This window comes from Mustela putorius, unplaced genomic scaffold (assembly GCF_011764305.1).
Source record: "Mustela putorius furo isolate JIRA1106 unplaced genomic scaffold, ASM1176430v1.1 tig00003834_pilon_pilon_pilon, whole genome shotgun sequence".
Lineage (NCBI taxonomy): Eukaryota > Metazoa > Chordata > Mammalia > Carnivora > Mustelidae > Mustela > Mustela putorius.
The window spans coordinates 78,335,653-78,352,666 of record NW_025421987.1 but is presented as its reverse complement, the minus strand read 5'-3'; positions in this window follow the sequence as shown (position 1 = coordinate 78,352,666).

Here is a 17,014-nt window from a genome sequence, read left to right as displayed (position 1 = left end):
AAACTTAGTACATTAACTGGTAAAGCTGAAAGCACATCCAGGTGGCCCCTTGAATCTAAGAAGTTAAAAAAAAAAACTGTGCAGGCACAGAAAAATGGCACCTCTTTGACTCACGATTTTCATGATGTCATTCTTTGTTTTTTTTTTTGGTACAAATTTCTCCTTAATCCTTTCCTGAAGTAGAACTAGCAAGGATAAGTGTTGTTCTGCCTTACTTACTATTTATTTTATAGGCAAGTTTTTTTCTTACAATGTGTTTAGTAGAAGGAGGAATCTTTAATCATGGCAGTGCTGAAGGGAGCTTGTGTAGTCCAGGTTCTGGCGAAGAAAATCTTTAGCCTGGCTCCTCCCATTTACTCTGCTCACATCACTCTTGGGACCATTTCATAGCCTCTTTTCTCTTATCATGCTAACAAGGTAAATTTCAGCACACCCTTGAACACCTCCAACGATTTATTTCCAGATTGCTAACTCTTTCTTCTCAATAAGGCTTCTTACCAGATGTAAACCATTTTCCTACTGGTTCTCTATTTCTAATTCAATAAATACATTTCTTTTCAAGTTATCATTCTGTGTCACCCAATCCTGGCCTATCTACTTTTTTCAGAGTGATTAGTAAAATGGAGACTAGCAAGGGTGGAATGTAGGGAATTGTGCATACATCGTTTGTTTTCTACATTCATCTAATTCTTAGATCTCATTGTTAGATTCTTGGATTTAATTCTTGATTCTAATGTAAAATTGACCAACATTTTCAAAGAATTTGGTATGTGTCAAAAAGAAGAGTGGAAACAGCATTAGACTGATAATCCGAAATGGTCCATTTGAGTCCCAACTTTCACAGTCTACTTGTGTGACCTTGAAGAAGTTACTTCATTTCTCTGGCTTGTCTCTCAAATGTGGATGACTGCTGCTTTACTCACTTCCTATGCCTGCTGTGAGATCAAATGGGGCACTGTGTGTGGAAAGGAACTGTAAATCTCTACACAAACATAACATATCATCAATGCTGAAATATTAGCCTTGGTATCTGCATGATGCTGGAAAACTGGCAAATAGTTTTATGAGTTGGGCTTGTTCTAAAAAACAATACAAAACAAGACAAGAAAAATCCCCTCAGAAGCATTATGTTCCTGTGTTAAGGATCTTTCACTTTTGACCAAAATATTTTGAGCTCCTTCAGGATAAAAGTCATATACCATTCCTATTTATATTCTCATTTATATTCTCATTACTGAAGGGACTAACCCAGTCTCAGTAGAGGTCATGGTAAGAACAAAACACAAAGGTATATGTATAAAAATACACTGTTTCCCCATTATTGTAAATTCCCACAAATGCAAACTCAGCCCTGAAGGATGAGCAGAGCATATTCAATCACTGTCTTAAAGACCCTGTTTAAATTTCATCGTATCTTATGCCTGACTTAGTTCTTCAGACCAATTTTTACTTCTTCAGAAGTAAGGTCAGTTTTTGTTTTACACTCTATGAAATTGTTAGTTTTCATGGACTGACTATTCAAACGAACAATTCCCAACTGATTCACCCTATCTTCATTGGTATAGATGGCGATTCTCATTTCAACAATGTTTTTAGAGATTGTTTTGCAAACCATTCAAAGATAAGAGAAATCTCAAGGATTTCCCTGTGTAACAGTCGGTGTGTGTGTGTGTGTGTGTTGCACACATGCACATTTAACTTATATTGGGAAGAGGTAGTTTGAAATAGATTTGTTGTGTGCATTTCATTTAAAACTAATATACTAAAGAAATAATGAGTGAAAAATTGTCTCTAACATGGCAACCACAGGAGAAAAGAACTGCTGAAATGGTGGCAAGTGAACTGCACTAAAGAATGACAAATAACAATAGCAAAAGAACAAGAAACAGGCTTAGGACTTCGAAAGCCCAAGTTGAGTCTCTAAGCCATTTTTTGGCTAATGGTATTAAAATTCATATCTTTAACAGGAGCTCAGGAAACATCATCATCATCATTATTATTACTAGTTGTTATTATTTTAGATTCTGTTCTTTTGGAAGAAACCATTAAGGAAACAAAAGAAAGGTATTACTATTTGTTTATTTCAATGTAGAGAACAGTTCAACTATCTATAGCATGTGAAGGAAGACATTTGCAAGGGAAATCTGCTCCAACAAGCTGCATCATTTACATGGAAATACCTTATGCATTAACTAACATAACTGCAGTGTTTTCAGATCAGTTTCAGTTGCTGGTAGGCAGTGCTATTTAAATACTCAAACTATTCCACTGAATATAGCTAGGAACACAGTAGGGCATTATATATCTTAGGGATTCGAGTTTGGTATTTCAAAGTTTTCTGTTTAAGGAGTAAAATCCATGAATATATCACATTTTATTTCATAATACATTAGTAATTTTCACAATGATATTTCAACTCCATTTGAGTCGATTGGGTAAACAGAAAGTGAGGCTTGCCCCATCCATCCAGTCTTGTATGTTTGTAACCTCCCCTCTCTCAGCAATTGCCTGTGTCTTCCAGTATACAAATATCCCACTTTGAGCATCAGAGTTTTAGAATACTTTAGATAATATTCCTAGAATCATAGAAGCTAAAATATATTTAAAAATGTTATTCACTCTAACTCTTTGATTTTGTGGATAAAAATCAAGAACAGAAAGGTTAAATGACTTTCTTAAAGTTTCAGAGCTAGCAAATAACAAATCTAGGATTCAATTTTCTGTATTTCCAGTGCCAAGTTGTTTTCATTATATCTTATTGCATTTTTATTTTATTTTATTTTTTTTACTTTTAAAGATAATTGTACTTTGAAACATTAGGAATATTCAACAAAGGAGAACAGGCTAAATTATAGTTTCTCTATGATATAGAATAACAGGTAGGAAGTCCTGTTGAGAAACACTTTTAATAACATGGAAAACGGTCTTGACATATTATTACATGTAAATATTATTATAGAAGATACATTATGAACCTAAATGTGTAAAATTTAAATATGTATAAAATCACCCAATATTATCAGTTATTATCTCTGGGTGGCAGAATTACAGATGATATTTATGTTCTTTGCAGTTTTCTCTATGGCCCTAGTTTTCTAACAATGAGTTATATTACTTTGTTAATTACATAAATGAATAGATTTAAACCAGGCATATAGCTGCTTAGGGTGGGCTAAATTATGCTTTCTTTTAGTTAACTTATCATATATATGTGAGAATATGATATGATTAAAATATGTATTGGAATCACAAGGATATGGGCTTATATTTTAGCTCTATTGGTAACAGTTTTGCAGTCAGGGACACACTTGCACTCTCAGGGGCTCCACTTTCTTACCTGGGTGGATAAGGGAATTAACAGCTTCCCTACAGATTGTTGGTGGAGATTAAGTGAGATCATGCATATAATGCATATAAAATGCCTACTCGATGGAGACACTTAGTGGAAGCCGTTCTGTAAATGTTCCCTTCATTTAGTTAGTTCACTTTGATAAACTCATAAATTTTCATTAATAAAAACTGCTGTAAAATGCTATTTTCATTAAATAGTTACAAAAACCTGACTTTTGAAATCAATGTTACTATTGCTGAAATGCCTTACTGCAGGGAAAAATGGGGATGCTGGGGAGGAGAGGGACAGGTGAGAGAGTGGGTCAGTGTGTGTGATTCTCATGTGAGAATGCCGGACAGAGGGTAGAGTCTAATTCTGGAGTTAAAATGCCTTAAATTGCTCACTTTGTGGCACCAGAACTTCTTCAATACTTTGGGTACAAATGCTTTTCTGGTTCTATTCAGGAAACTAGAAACTGAAAACCCTCTCCAGATCTTTGAAGTAATTTACCTAAATGTATGAGCCTATATATATATATATGGTGTCAAGCAACCTTAACTCAATAGACTAATGATTTTTCTATGTTTGAGAAACAGCATGATCCAGATGTTAGGTAATACCTATGTGAGCCAGTAACTCACTTTATTTTGGCAGTCTAGCAACTGGGTACCATTATTGTCTTGGCACTCAGTAAAAATGTCACGTTGCATTTAATCAGCTAGACTGCACTATTAACCAGTATTTCCACATATCTGTCATGCAACCTTTAGAGCCTTGTGGATCATCAAAGAAATATTACATTGCACACAGTCTAGATTTGGTGGTACGCCTATTTAAATGTATTACAATTGCATATGTGAAGATTCCCTAATCAGGACATCTGATTTTCTAGAAGACCTCTTTCCCTCATGGTATTAGGAAACAAAGAGATGTCTCTATAGAAATACCTTTTGTTTTTTTGCTCCTTTTAAAGTGTCAAGTGTCAAAGCATCTACCAAAGCAGCCGAGAAAATGAGAAACTCAGGATGATGTTAAAAGGAAAAAGCAGAGTGAGTGGTTTCACTGGATGGAACTCATAATGTAAAGTGAGTGAAAGCACCTTTCAACTCCCTTGTTTCACACCTGCATGATATTTCCTGTCACAAAACAGTTTAAAATACTGTGCGGTCCAAAGAATCGGTAATACATCTGATGAAACGCCAGGTCTTCTAACCTGGGCAGCTACTTCCAATCATGAGCCTGACTGTTTAGAAGTCTGGATAAAACAGAACAAATTTGTTTCTTACAAAAGTTACAGGTGCCTCTTGTCATTCATGGTAAAATCTTTTCCTGTTTCATTAACCCGGTATCTGTTAGGTAAACATGCGGTAGCATTTACTGCTTTAACAAGAGCTTTTGTCAAGTGATGCAATTTTATTGCAAAATTTTAACCTAAAACTAAATGGAAAAGTAAGATAGCATTTCATTTTCTATAAACTCTTATATGGATATTGAAGAGCATGTTTGCAAATTGTCACAAAGGAAGGCTTTTCTTTTCTAAAATCAGCAAAATGACATTTTTGGCATAATCTTGGCATAATTGGATGGCATAATCTTTCTCATCAATGGGCTTGATACCACTAGAAGGAACTCAGAAATGCATGTTTCTCAATAGGCAAGCAAGATCAGGTACTTGTCAAAAGAATGCATTGATACGAGAATATTCTGAGAAAGCAAAAGTTTGCAGCACAGACTTAGTTCCATTTAGAGGACAGAGTTCTGCCTGCCATGGTATGTAGCCAGAAAATAATACTTGGAACAGTGGATTGTTTCTGCCCAAAGGGAAATGCTTTTGTTTTTATCCATTTCTATTTTTCTTCTTCATGCACAGACAGGCACCAATTTGCAGCTTGCTGGTAGCCGAAACAGAGACCAACCACTGTGAGTGACATTCATTTCCCTCACAGATGACCCCTGATTTATACTTTTAACTACAGCTTTGACTTGCAGCCGAGTCTACTAGCCTTGTACAAGTCTTCGGTCTCTTTGCTTTGAGGTAAAGATGCAGGTTCTACATCTTGGCTGCTCAAAATACATACCTGGATCAGCAGCACTGGCATTAGTGTTGGCGTCTCCTGAGCTCTTGTCTGAAATGCAGAGTCCCAGGCCCCACCTCAGACCTATGAATGGGAATCTGCATTTTAAGAACATCCCCCAGAACATTTATGCATAGTAATGTTTGAGAGGCACTGGTATGAACAGTGCATGGGTTTTATCTGGTTATCACGTTAGACAATACAGCCACTGGAACCGTTAGCCAGTTAGAAGACACTTAACTATATTAGTCAGGGTTCTCCAGGGAAGCAGAAACAACAGGACATATAGAAAGGGATTTATAATAAGGAGTTGGCTTACATGATGATGGGGCCTGAGAAATTCCAATCTGCAGTTGGCAAGCTAGGGATCCAGGAGAGCCGGTGCTGTACATCCGGTCCAGGGTCAAAAGCCTAACTAAGAGTCAGGAGAGCTGATGGCTCAAGTTCTGGTCTGAGAATCGGCAGGCTTCCAGACCCTGAAAAAGTGAACATGTCACCTCAGTCTTGAAGAAGGAAAAGACTCAGGTGTCACCTCCCTCAGGCTGAAGGAGTTTTCCCCTTGCTTTCTTATGGGAGGGCCAGACTTTCTAATCTTTTCAAGCCTTCCTTTGACTGGCTAAAAGCCACCTCTGAAGGAAGACAATCTCCTTTACTCAGTTTACCAATTCAAATATTAATTTTATCCAGAAACACCTTCCTAGACATACCCAGAATGATCATGACCAAGTATCTGAGTACCCATGGCCCAGTAAAGTTGAACATAAAATTAATCATCGTAACAACTGTCATGGATAAAGTCTTTTGAAAAGAAACATTTTTCTGGCCAGTATTGGTTTTAGCCCCTGGAAACACAACAGAATATTGTGCTCAAAAATCTGAGACCAAGTTTTCCTTGCTCAGTCACTGGCACTCACGTCAACAACCTCCCACTGTGTGGATAATAGCAGCACTATCAGCAAAAACCCTAAGAGAAAGTCACTCAGGAAGCAATGTGTGTCCCTCACCATTGCTTGCTTTGGTCTGCAGCTGTCTCCAGTTGCAACTTTTCCTACCCTTATCCTATTTTCTCTATTTGGAGACACTTTAGCAAAGACTATAATTTTATTACGTTTATATATTCATCATCAACTATGACAAGTCACTTCTCCAGTTGATTTATGTTATTTATAAAGCATCTATCACCATAGGCCTATCACTATAAATTAGAGATTATTTACTGTGTTGACACAATATTTTGGGTTTGGCTGATGTAGACCTAGTCATCAACTACTTCTCTAAATGTTTTAATTTCTTAATGAATCTGATTTTTCAAGTTTTAATATTTTTGTGTTACTCTGGTGTTCTCTACTACAGTGGTTCAGTAAATCCAGAAAAATAAATTATTCTGTCCCCTTTAACTATCTTAAAACTTCATGGTATTCTATATGGAAAAAAAAGGAAACTTTTTTTTTCCTTTTTTAACAATTTTATTTTAATTCAAATGTACCTTCTCACAAAGTTCACCTCTTTAACAACTTGCAGTAGCTCTCCTTACCTTATTTATTTTAACTAGCCAAATCTCAGAATAGGTATATTTTCTCCTTTTCTTTAAAAAAAAAATTTAAAAATATTTATTTATTTGAGAGGGAAAGAGAGAGTGCAGGTGGATAGCAGGGGCAGAGGGAGTGGGAGAAACAGACTCACTGCTCAGCAGGGAGCTCCAAGCAGGCCAGATCCCAAGACCCTGAGATCGTGACCTGAGCCAAAGGCAGACACTAATTGACTGAACCACCCAGTCACCTCTTTTGTTTTCTTCTTCTATTTTTTAAAAAAATCTGTTTGTGATAATGTCACCTGGGAGAGACAAAGAAAAATAGGAAGGCGTCTGCCTATATATGGGGAATAGCTATCGTAATGTCATTGCAACTTTCTCCTCTTGATAAAGGCATACAAACATTATGCTGATTATGTTTAGGGTAATATGCTCTTTAGTCAAAAATTGATGGTAAATTTTAGATAACTATAGCTTAACAATACTTGACTGTGTAAATTTTTAATTCTTACTTAAGATAACTAAGTTAATGATAATATAGCTCAACATCCCTATTTAGGACTTAAGTAGAAATCAGCCAATAATTTTGATTATAAAAGATCTTCTAATACCTGATACATGGTTCTACTCTTGTATCTGGGATAGGAGAGATTATACTTCTCTTTACTCTTGAAATTAAGCCTGCTGAGTTGACTTGCTCTAATCAAGGCACCATCACATGTGTCACATCTTGGTGGAAGAATTTAACTATTTTGACATCCTGCACTTCAATCTTTTGCTGTTGCTATTGTGATTTTCCAGTTGGAAAAGATTTTATTGATTTGGCAAAGTGAGGATGGCGGAGGTCAGAAATCACCACTAATGCCAGAGGACAAACAATGATGACATATAATGTGTATAAATTATCACAGCATAGACTAGTCTATCCTGGAAAATTCACTGATGTAAAGTTATAGCCTTGGAGAGTACTAAACAGATTGAAGCAGAAGTGTTTGGTGTAGGCAGACGACTATGAGAGACTGAAACCTGGCCAGGGGGTACGATTTTACTTCTTGGATGTTAAAATGATGCTTCAAAACCCATCATGAGTCCAATTACATCTCCTGTAAGAACACCAAAGTAGACCAAAAATAAGGAGGCCAACGGCTGCCAAGTCAGGGTTCAGGAGGGTCAGTGTTAAACCCTTCTTTGGCCAATTACTTCAAACTTGAAAGTGAACACCTGGATATGGAAAGTATCTTTCTTTGTGACCTGGCAGAGAAAACGAAATATGGATGATTTGTATCAATCTCTACTTACTTTTTTCTTTGTCCGCAAAACCCAGTCAATGGGTCCTACTTCCTTTTTTAAGTTCTTGTAATTGAGTAGCTACTTTAAACTACCCATGAGGGAGGCTTCTGGGATGTGTAGATCCACTTAGTCTTTAAATTATATTAATTTGGAAGTCATTCTAGAAATACCCTACCACTTTTTTTGTGGGGCAGTGTGTGTGTGTGTGTGTGGGGGGATGAAATGGATAGCCTGGCTGTGACATTCACTAGCTCCACATACTTGGATATGTTAATTAATCTGTGTAAACTTCTGTATCCCCTCTCTTCCTCTCTTCCTCCCTTTCTTTCTTTCTTTCTTTCTTTCTTTCTTTCTTTCTTTTTCTTTCTTTCTCTCTCTTTTCCTTCCTTCATCCCCCCCTTCCTTCCTCTCTTTCTCTTTTTGTTGTTTAAAAGACTCACAGCATTGTTATAATTAATACACGAGAAAACCTGAAAAGGGCTCTCTCTTCCTCTTCCTCCTTCTTTCTCTTCCTCTCCCCCAACCCTTGCTTTCCCTTCTCTCTCTTTTCCCCAATTTCCTCCTCTTCCTCTGTTCCTTTTCCCCCTTCTAGCCTTCCTTCCTCCCTCTTACTTTTGTTTTTTTTTTACTTGTTCTAAATATAGAACCATTGGTCCAGGTGAGTCTATTTACTATTTTGTTGGATGTGTTTTGCACTTTCCCTGATCTTTTCAGAGATCCCTTTCACTTCTGTATGTCCATCTTTGCTAATTTCTTCCTTCAAAAACAGTATTTACCTTCAAAAAGTATCTCCTAATAAGCATTAATTTATTCAGGTCACTTTTTTTTCCACATGATATCCCACTGTTCAAATTCCTTCAGGTATCACTGTGTTAGTTAGTCTTTTTAAAAGCATTTGATTTACAATTTCTTAGTTGCAGGGCTGTTGTATTTTGTTTCATTTTTTTACAAATGACCAAAAATCAATTTTTTTTGTAAACATGATGCAAGATTATTATGAGAATGAGAAAAGAGAAAAAAAAAGGTTGAAATCCTTATGACCCAGACATTATTTCTGTTTTCATTTGTTCTATATGGTTCCAGAAATCTTGGAACATCTTACTTTTATTAAATATAACCATACAGTTTTTAATGAAAACACTTAGTTTAATTGTATTATAATGTTTCAGAATGATAACCTCAGAGTAGTTGGAGCAGTTTCAGATTCATATACTTTTCTTTAGTAGAGATATTATTGCCTAAAAGATTCTTCTGCTATGAAAAAAGAGGGTTATGAAAGCTATTCAGAGGTTGGAATCAATTTTTTGAAACTATGTTTCAATTTACCTCTGTATCACTTGACTCCCTGTTGATGCCCCACTAGGAAAGACAGACACAATTCTTCTATTCTCATCACTTTTCCAATTTTATTTGTATTTTACGTGCTCCAGGTATACAAATATAATACTGTGACCTGTAAGCATATCCACACAATAGTTTTCCTATTACTATATTTAATTGTATTTGGTGCCCACCAGCATTTCTTGTTCTTTTTTTTGGCTGTATTTCACTTATAAGTAGTTTTTCAAAGAAAGGCTCATGGGCATCTATATGTTTTCTGGTTCTTTCCTAAACAGTTTGTATTGGTACAGTAGCTCTGCTCAATATAATATCATTGGATAACAGTTTCTTTTACTCATATTCTTATTGACATGGTCTATTATTCTCTATTATGTAGACAAGTCTGAGGCCAACTTGTTATTTCTCCCCTTGAGGTGACTTGCTTTTTCTCCCTGGATACAGGGAGTGTTCTTATTTGCCCTTAAATTTCTTCACCAGGATGCATGTCCATGGTGAGCATCCTATAACAAATTTCACTGAAACCTCCCAGATTTCATTATCATCACTTTTTGGGGGGGGGGTATTATGTATTTTTTTTCTCTTCCATTTGTTGAATTTATAACCTCAGGGATACCAAATATTATTAAATTAGCTTGCACTTGTGTGTCCTTTGTGCCTCCTAACTTCTTTCCATTAAGTCAATTTTTTGTGTTTCATATATGCTTTCAATGAAATTTTCTCAATCTCTTCCTCTGTGGTATTAATTGATTTCCAGACATGTCTACTTTGTCCCATAATTTTTCATGAAAATTAGTGATATATTTGTTAATATTTTAATAAGTATTATCCTCAACACCATCATACATAAAGATATAGGTCAGAACCTCTTACTCCCACTTTTTTAAGAGTCTCCTTTTATTGCCTTATCCTCTCATCTTTCAGTTCCTGCTTGTACAGTTCATATTCACAACACATTGTTCTATAGTGTGCTGACTTTTCTTCTTTTTTGTTGGGGGGATATGTTTTCTTCTAGATGAGGTATTCACCTTGCAAAGGATCTTCTTTTTCTTTTTATTGCAATGCTTTTGCCTACTTGCCATGTGAATTCTGTCATCTTGTTTATGCTTGGGTGGTCCTGTCTAAGCCTTCTTCTCTTCAGTCTGATAAAGTGTCTCACTGTGTTTGAGAATTGTGCCTTTTCTCCTCCAACAACAGTTTGAAGACTGAGTCTTTCATATGTTTTCTATTTTTCTGTAGCCCTGGGAACTGTCAGGGATGGAAGGAGAGCTCAGCTGTGGAGGTACACAGATTTACTTGGGCTATGCTCTTCTAAAAGTGTATGAAATGTAGTGTAGAATGTTTCACTCCTTTTTCTGGGAGGTAGACTTTAGATTCTCACGGAGGAACACTTAGATTTCAACTCATTGTTGCAGGTCAATGTGCAGCCCTAGAGGCTTTATTTCTGTCAGTCAGCTCTGTTGTTCACGCTCTTCATTTGTCTATTTTCTCCGATATGTATTTTCATTACTCAGAATTTGAACGACAGGCTACTCACTCAGTTTGCCTTCCTTTTTATTGAAGCCTTTTCCTAAGAGTCCTTAGGAGTTTTGCCCAACTGTGTTGTAGGTTGCCTCTTCCCTCTGTTCAGAATCTTTCCTTTCCTACTTTGATCATAAGTTTTGAAATTTTTGGGTACGGACAATAGTCCCTTCTTTGGGTCCTGCCAGGTAATTGCTTGTTTGGGTCATTTTTTGGTGTTTGTTTCTAGTTATGAGAAAGGGAGATTGCTTATTCAGGTCTATTCTGCTATTTTAACAGAGATTTTTCCCTCATATTTAAATTCTACATTCCCATATACTGAGATATGGTGTTCAAGCTGTGTGAAATCTCAGTAAGTACTGTACTCTAGTGATTATGCTGGGAAATTAGCCCAAATCAGATTTGGGTTGGAGTCTTGTCTCTGTCACTTAGTAGCTACATGATGTTAGGTAAGTCACTTGTCCTCTTTGGGCCTGAATCTTCATTGGCAAAGACATGAAAGATAATACCAATAACTTCTTCACCGGATAGTTATGTGGGGTATGGTAGATAACATATGTTTAAATGGCAGGTATGCAAGAAACACTCAATATTTAATGATTTATTTATTTATTTATTTATTTGAGAGTGAGAGTGCAAGTGCAGAAGCAGGGGGAGGGGTAGAGGGAGAGGGAGAAGAAGACTCCCTGTTAAGCAGGGAGCCCACTGAAGGGCTTGATCGCAGGACCCTGAGATCATGACTTGAGCTGAAGGCAGATGCTTAACTGACTGAGCCACCCAGGACCCCAAAATACTTAATATTTATAGGTTCAATGTCTTTCATCATATCACCAGAGCAATACTAAAATATTGAAATGTACATTTAGGAGTGGTTAGAGTTAAATTTTAAATAATTTTGGTACATTATGGCATGTTTTGTACACTCATTATAAAAAGGTGAACCTATAAAATAAAATGAGATACAGCAATGAACCAAAATCTTAGGCTCCACTTTCACAAAGTATTGAAAGTTGCTTTGAGTTTTATTGACAATGGTTCTGTTTTCTGTTGCATATAGATCTTACGAATTTAGAAGCTACTTTTTGTTCTTTATGGGAAATTTCAGTTTCTGTATTTAGCTTCTTTTCGTTTGCCTCACCTTCCTTATATAAATAATGCAAGGCACCATAGTCTGTGTGAGTATGGAAGTCTCTGCTGACTGGAAAGCAAGTCTGTCAGGTACATTTTCTGTGAGAAATATCAGGTTTGTGGTAGAGGGAAGTGAAAATCAACAAGGTTTTGTCCGGTGTCACATCCCCTGGCTGAAATATTCAAGAAAGAATTTTTTATGCTTCTGTATATGCAGGCCTGAGTAGTATCAACAGGAGCTAGTGGGTAGAACTTAGAAAATGGCCCAAGGGTCAGCCTGCCAACTCTAACCTGACCATAAACTGACTTGCTCTAGGATTTTCGTTCACACACGCAGAGCAGCAAAGGTTTATCATGCCGCTTTACACTAACCTTAATATGTAAGACTGCTGCAATTTACAAATAACAATAAAATTAAAATCATAGCTGTCATTTGCTGAGTAGCTGTCATGGGAGTGTGATGGGAATTTACATCTATCTTCTCATGCAATCCTAACATGACTGCAAGGAGAGTATTACTGTAGTGATGAGGAAAATGATACCAGAATGGTGAAATAACTTGCCCCTGTCAAGTGTCTCAGCTTCTAAGTGACAAGCAGCTATAAGTGTCATGTGGCTAGAAATGGCTAGCAAGAATGTATGTCCTGGTTTCTCAGATTATAAAGTTCTCATTTTCCACTATTCTATATTGGTTCCCAGAAATCTCAATTAAAAAGAAGCTATTTTCTTCATTCTTGTTTTAACAGCTTTATTGAGATACAATTTACATACCAAAGGTTTACCCATTTGAAGTGTGTAATTCAATGATTTTAGTATATTTATTTATTTTTTAAAAAGATTTTATTTATTTATTTGACAGATATCACGAGTAGGCAGAGAGGCAGGCAGAGAGAGAGGAGGCAGCAGGCTCTCTGCTGAGCAGAGAGCCCGAAGCGGGGCTTGATCCCAGGACCCTGGGACCATGACCTGAGCCAAAGGCAGAGGATTTAACCCACTAAGCCACCCAGGCGCCCTTGATTTTAGTATATTTAGAATTGGCCAAACATTAGCGTTATCTAATTTTAGAATGTTTTTATGGCACCAAAAAGAAACCATAGAGGATAGAGATGTAAACTAGATAGTGGGAGCAATAAAAAAAAAAAAAAAGGTGAATTTTAATCTCATACTCAATATACATTCAGCTTTAGTTATATCTTATTCTTTTGTAGAATCCCTGGTATTTGAAATGATGATCCCAGTGGGTTTCTGGGTCTTTTTTTTTTTTTTTTAAAGATTTTATTTATTTATTTGACAGACAGAGACTACAAGTAGGCAGAGAGAAAGAAGAGGAAGCAGGCTCTCCCCAGTGGGTTTCTGGGTCTTTTTTTTTTTTTTTTTTAAAGATTTTATTTATTTATTTGACAGACAGAGACTACAAGTAGGCAGAGAGGCAGGCAGAGAGAGAGAAGAGGAAGCAGGCTCTCCGAGGAGCAGAGAGCCCAATGTGGGGCTTGATCCCAGGACCCTGAGCTCATGACCTGAGCTGAAGGCAGAGGCTTTAACCCACTGAGCCACCCAGGCGCCCTCTGGGTCTTAAACTTCAATGAGGTTTATGGTTTGGCCCTTGACCTTGTCTTCTCAAACGTGATTCCTATTAGCTTTCTTTTTTCTCTGCTCCAATAATACAGTCTGATAATACACAGTCATCTCCCCTTGTTCTACGATGTCCAGCACTCTGCTTCATTCCTGAAGGTTTCAGCTGCTTGAAATCCTCTTCCCAAGAATCTTCTGTCTGTTGCCTGTTCACTTCCCATTTTTGCTAGTTTGCTGATGATTACTATAATAATAGCTGTTGATTGATTGATTTCTTAAGTATGACATGTAGACTTTATGTTGATCTCCTTTAGTCTTTTTTTTTTTTAAAGATTTTATTTATTTATTTGACAGAGAGAGATTACAAGTAGGCAGAGAGGCAGGCAGAGAGAGAGAGGAGGAAGCAGACTCCCTGCTGAGCAGAGAGCCCGATGCAGGACTCGATCCCAGGACCCTGAGATCATGATCTGAGCCGAAGGCAGCGGCTTAACCCACTGAGCCACTTAGGCGCCCTCCTTTAGTCTTTATATCAAAACATTTGGTAGAAATAGTTTCCTTTTTATTTTTTAAATAAATGGGAAAACTTGACCTTGAAAATTCCAAGATTACTGCTAGGAAGTGCAAATGCATTGGTAGTCATATGTCTGACTACAAAGTGTGTAGACAGTCTTAGCTTCAGAACAATAAATCTGCCAAACTAATTGGCTAGAATTACAATTATTTCTGTACAAATCTGAATTGTCCACTAAAATGTGGACAAAGGCCAAAAATTTAGAACAAATGTTCTAAGATGGAATCACTTGTAAAGAAGCCACTAGGGCACCTGATATACTGACGACTTCTGTCCTCACTGATTCACACACTTCCTCCACCTTGGAAGGTCCTTCTCCAGGCTTCTCCACATTTCTGAGTAAGACCTATGTAAACCTTCTGCTGGTCTAAAACTCTTGGAAAGAAAAGGCTGCCATATTTACATGCCAATGGTATATAGCAGGGCTCTTAACTGGGTGGTCTGGGGCCAGCTCAGTTCTACAGGATTGAGCACCAGGTTCTGCTCTGGGAGTGTGCTAAGTAATGCAAATCTGAGGATAAGCAAGACTCTTTCATTAACAGAGTAAGTAAATGTGACCTGGGTATACTTGTGAAGTGTAGTTGTCAAGTACAGGCACACAGATGAGACTGTATGCTTGACAGTTTAAAGGACTTATCTCATTCAGTCCTCACAACAGCCCGATTGTTTAGGTATTCTTGTTACATCTAAAAGATGAGAAGCCAAGACCTGGTAAGTGATCAAACCAGATGAGTCCCCAGGTCTGGGACACCAGAAGTGCTACTCTTAATCAGTTCAATATGTTACATACATACATACATATATATGTGTATATATATATATACACACACACACATACACATTGGATGACTCAATATATATATATATATATATATATATATATATATAAAGTAAAACAAATACAAAACAAAAACAATATAAAGTATAAAGTAAAAAATATCAAGTGTAAAGACATTAATTTTAGAATACTTTATATAAACAAAAATATTTTTTTGTTGTTTGTTTTTAGAAAGAGAGAGAGAGAGAGAGAGTGTGTGTGTGTGTCTGTGTGGGGGCAGGGAAAATGGGAAGGAAGGAGGGGCAGAGGAAGAGGGAGAGAGAATCCCAGGCAGGCTCCCTGCTGAGCACAGAGCCAAATAAGTGGTCAAACTTGTGATCCTGAGATTATGACCTGAGCTGAAATCAAGAGTAGGATGCTTAACTGACTGAGCCACCCAGGCTCCCCCCGTCAATAAATAAATGTTTCAATATACTTTTAAATAGAACTATTCATAAGCTAGATGCACAATTGACAGGAAAGGGTCAGGTGAGGCTTTGCCTTTCGTTGAGTACTTAAATATAATTTATTATCTAATTATATTAGTAAAACTAAAACATTTACATAATTCAATAAAAAGTACATGATTTTCTTTGTGGAGACTATAAAACCTTTTGTAACTACTTTTAAACATTTAATTTTTATTTAATTGGAATCACTGTGCAACTAAATGTCTTTTCTATTATGTTAAATGTCTTTTTCTGATGATAGAATGTGATATATTTTTATGTGATTCTATACAGTATTTTTAAATCTGTTTGCTGTGTACAGAAAGCAATCTGTAAGTGTGTTTATATACATATGTATATGATTTTGAAGTTTGAAGTAGGTAAATGTCCATGAGCGATCACTTCTTATCTTTCAGTTTTGCTTTTTTCCCCTAAGATTTTAAATAGAAGATGTTAGGCATTCTACTGATTGTCTTTTTCATGTAAAACAGTAATAAGTGGTACTTTAGTCATTTTGATTATAAAGTTGCCAAACTGTTGTTCTTAGATAAGAGTTCTTTTGTGGTAGAAGATGATCTTGGTGGACATATGTTTTCATGTCCTGCACCCTTAAGTTTTGAAATTTGAGATGACCTGTAATGTTTTTAAAGTAGTAGCACTAAAAATTAACTTTCTAGAGGTTTTTTTGTTTCTATGTTCATATACATACTTTTATTATTAGAAGTTGAACTGGTTGAGAACAATGTTTTTTATTTATAATTGTGATCCTAGAACTTAAGGTCCTGGCTCATAGAAGAAACCCAACTATGTTTTATGAATGAATGAATGAATGAATGAATGAATGAATGAATAGCATGTTGAGTAGTAACTGGCAGGTGCCTGTGACCTTACAACTGTAGGCAAGTGATTCCATGTATAGCAGAAAGAGTTCTCCATACCTAAGATGAAAGTTCAGCCCTATTCTTATCCCTGTTTCCCAAGACATTTTTTCCCTAATTGAACTAGAGTGAGGATAAAATGAAAGGGAGTATTTTTGAGCAAATATTCTTGGTAGCTAGATACTTGGAAATTCTGTTCAGATCATAATACATTGAGAAGAAAGAGTGGGAAATTTTCTTCTTTCCCCCTTTTTATCAAAATTTGGATTCTTTATTATTTTCTTCCTTTCATGAAGTTTGTTTTCACTGCTATATAGACCATTATAAATGTGGAAACACCTACATTTACCCTATAGTTTAGAAGATTCCTTGTAACTTAGGCTACAGAGGTGGCTACAGAGATGGCAATGTTAGTGACAAAAAGTCCATACACTGGTGGCATGTTATAGAGAAGACGGTGGAATTTGACAAACTGGATTGTACAAGTGAGGAAATAGGAAGAATCAAGGACAA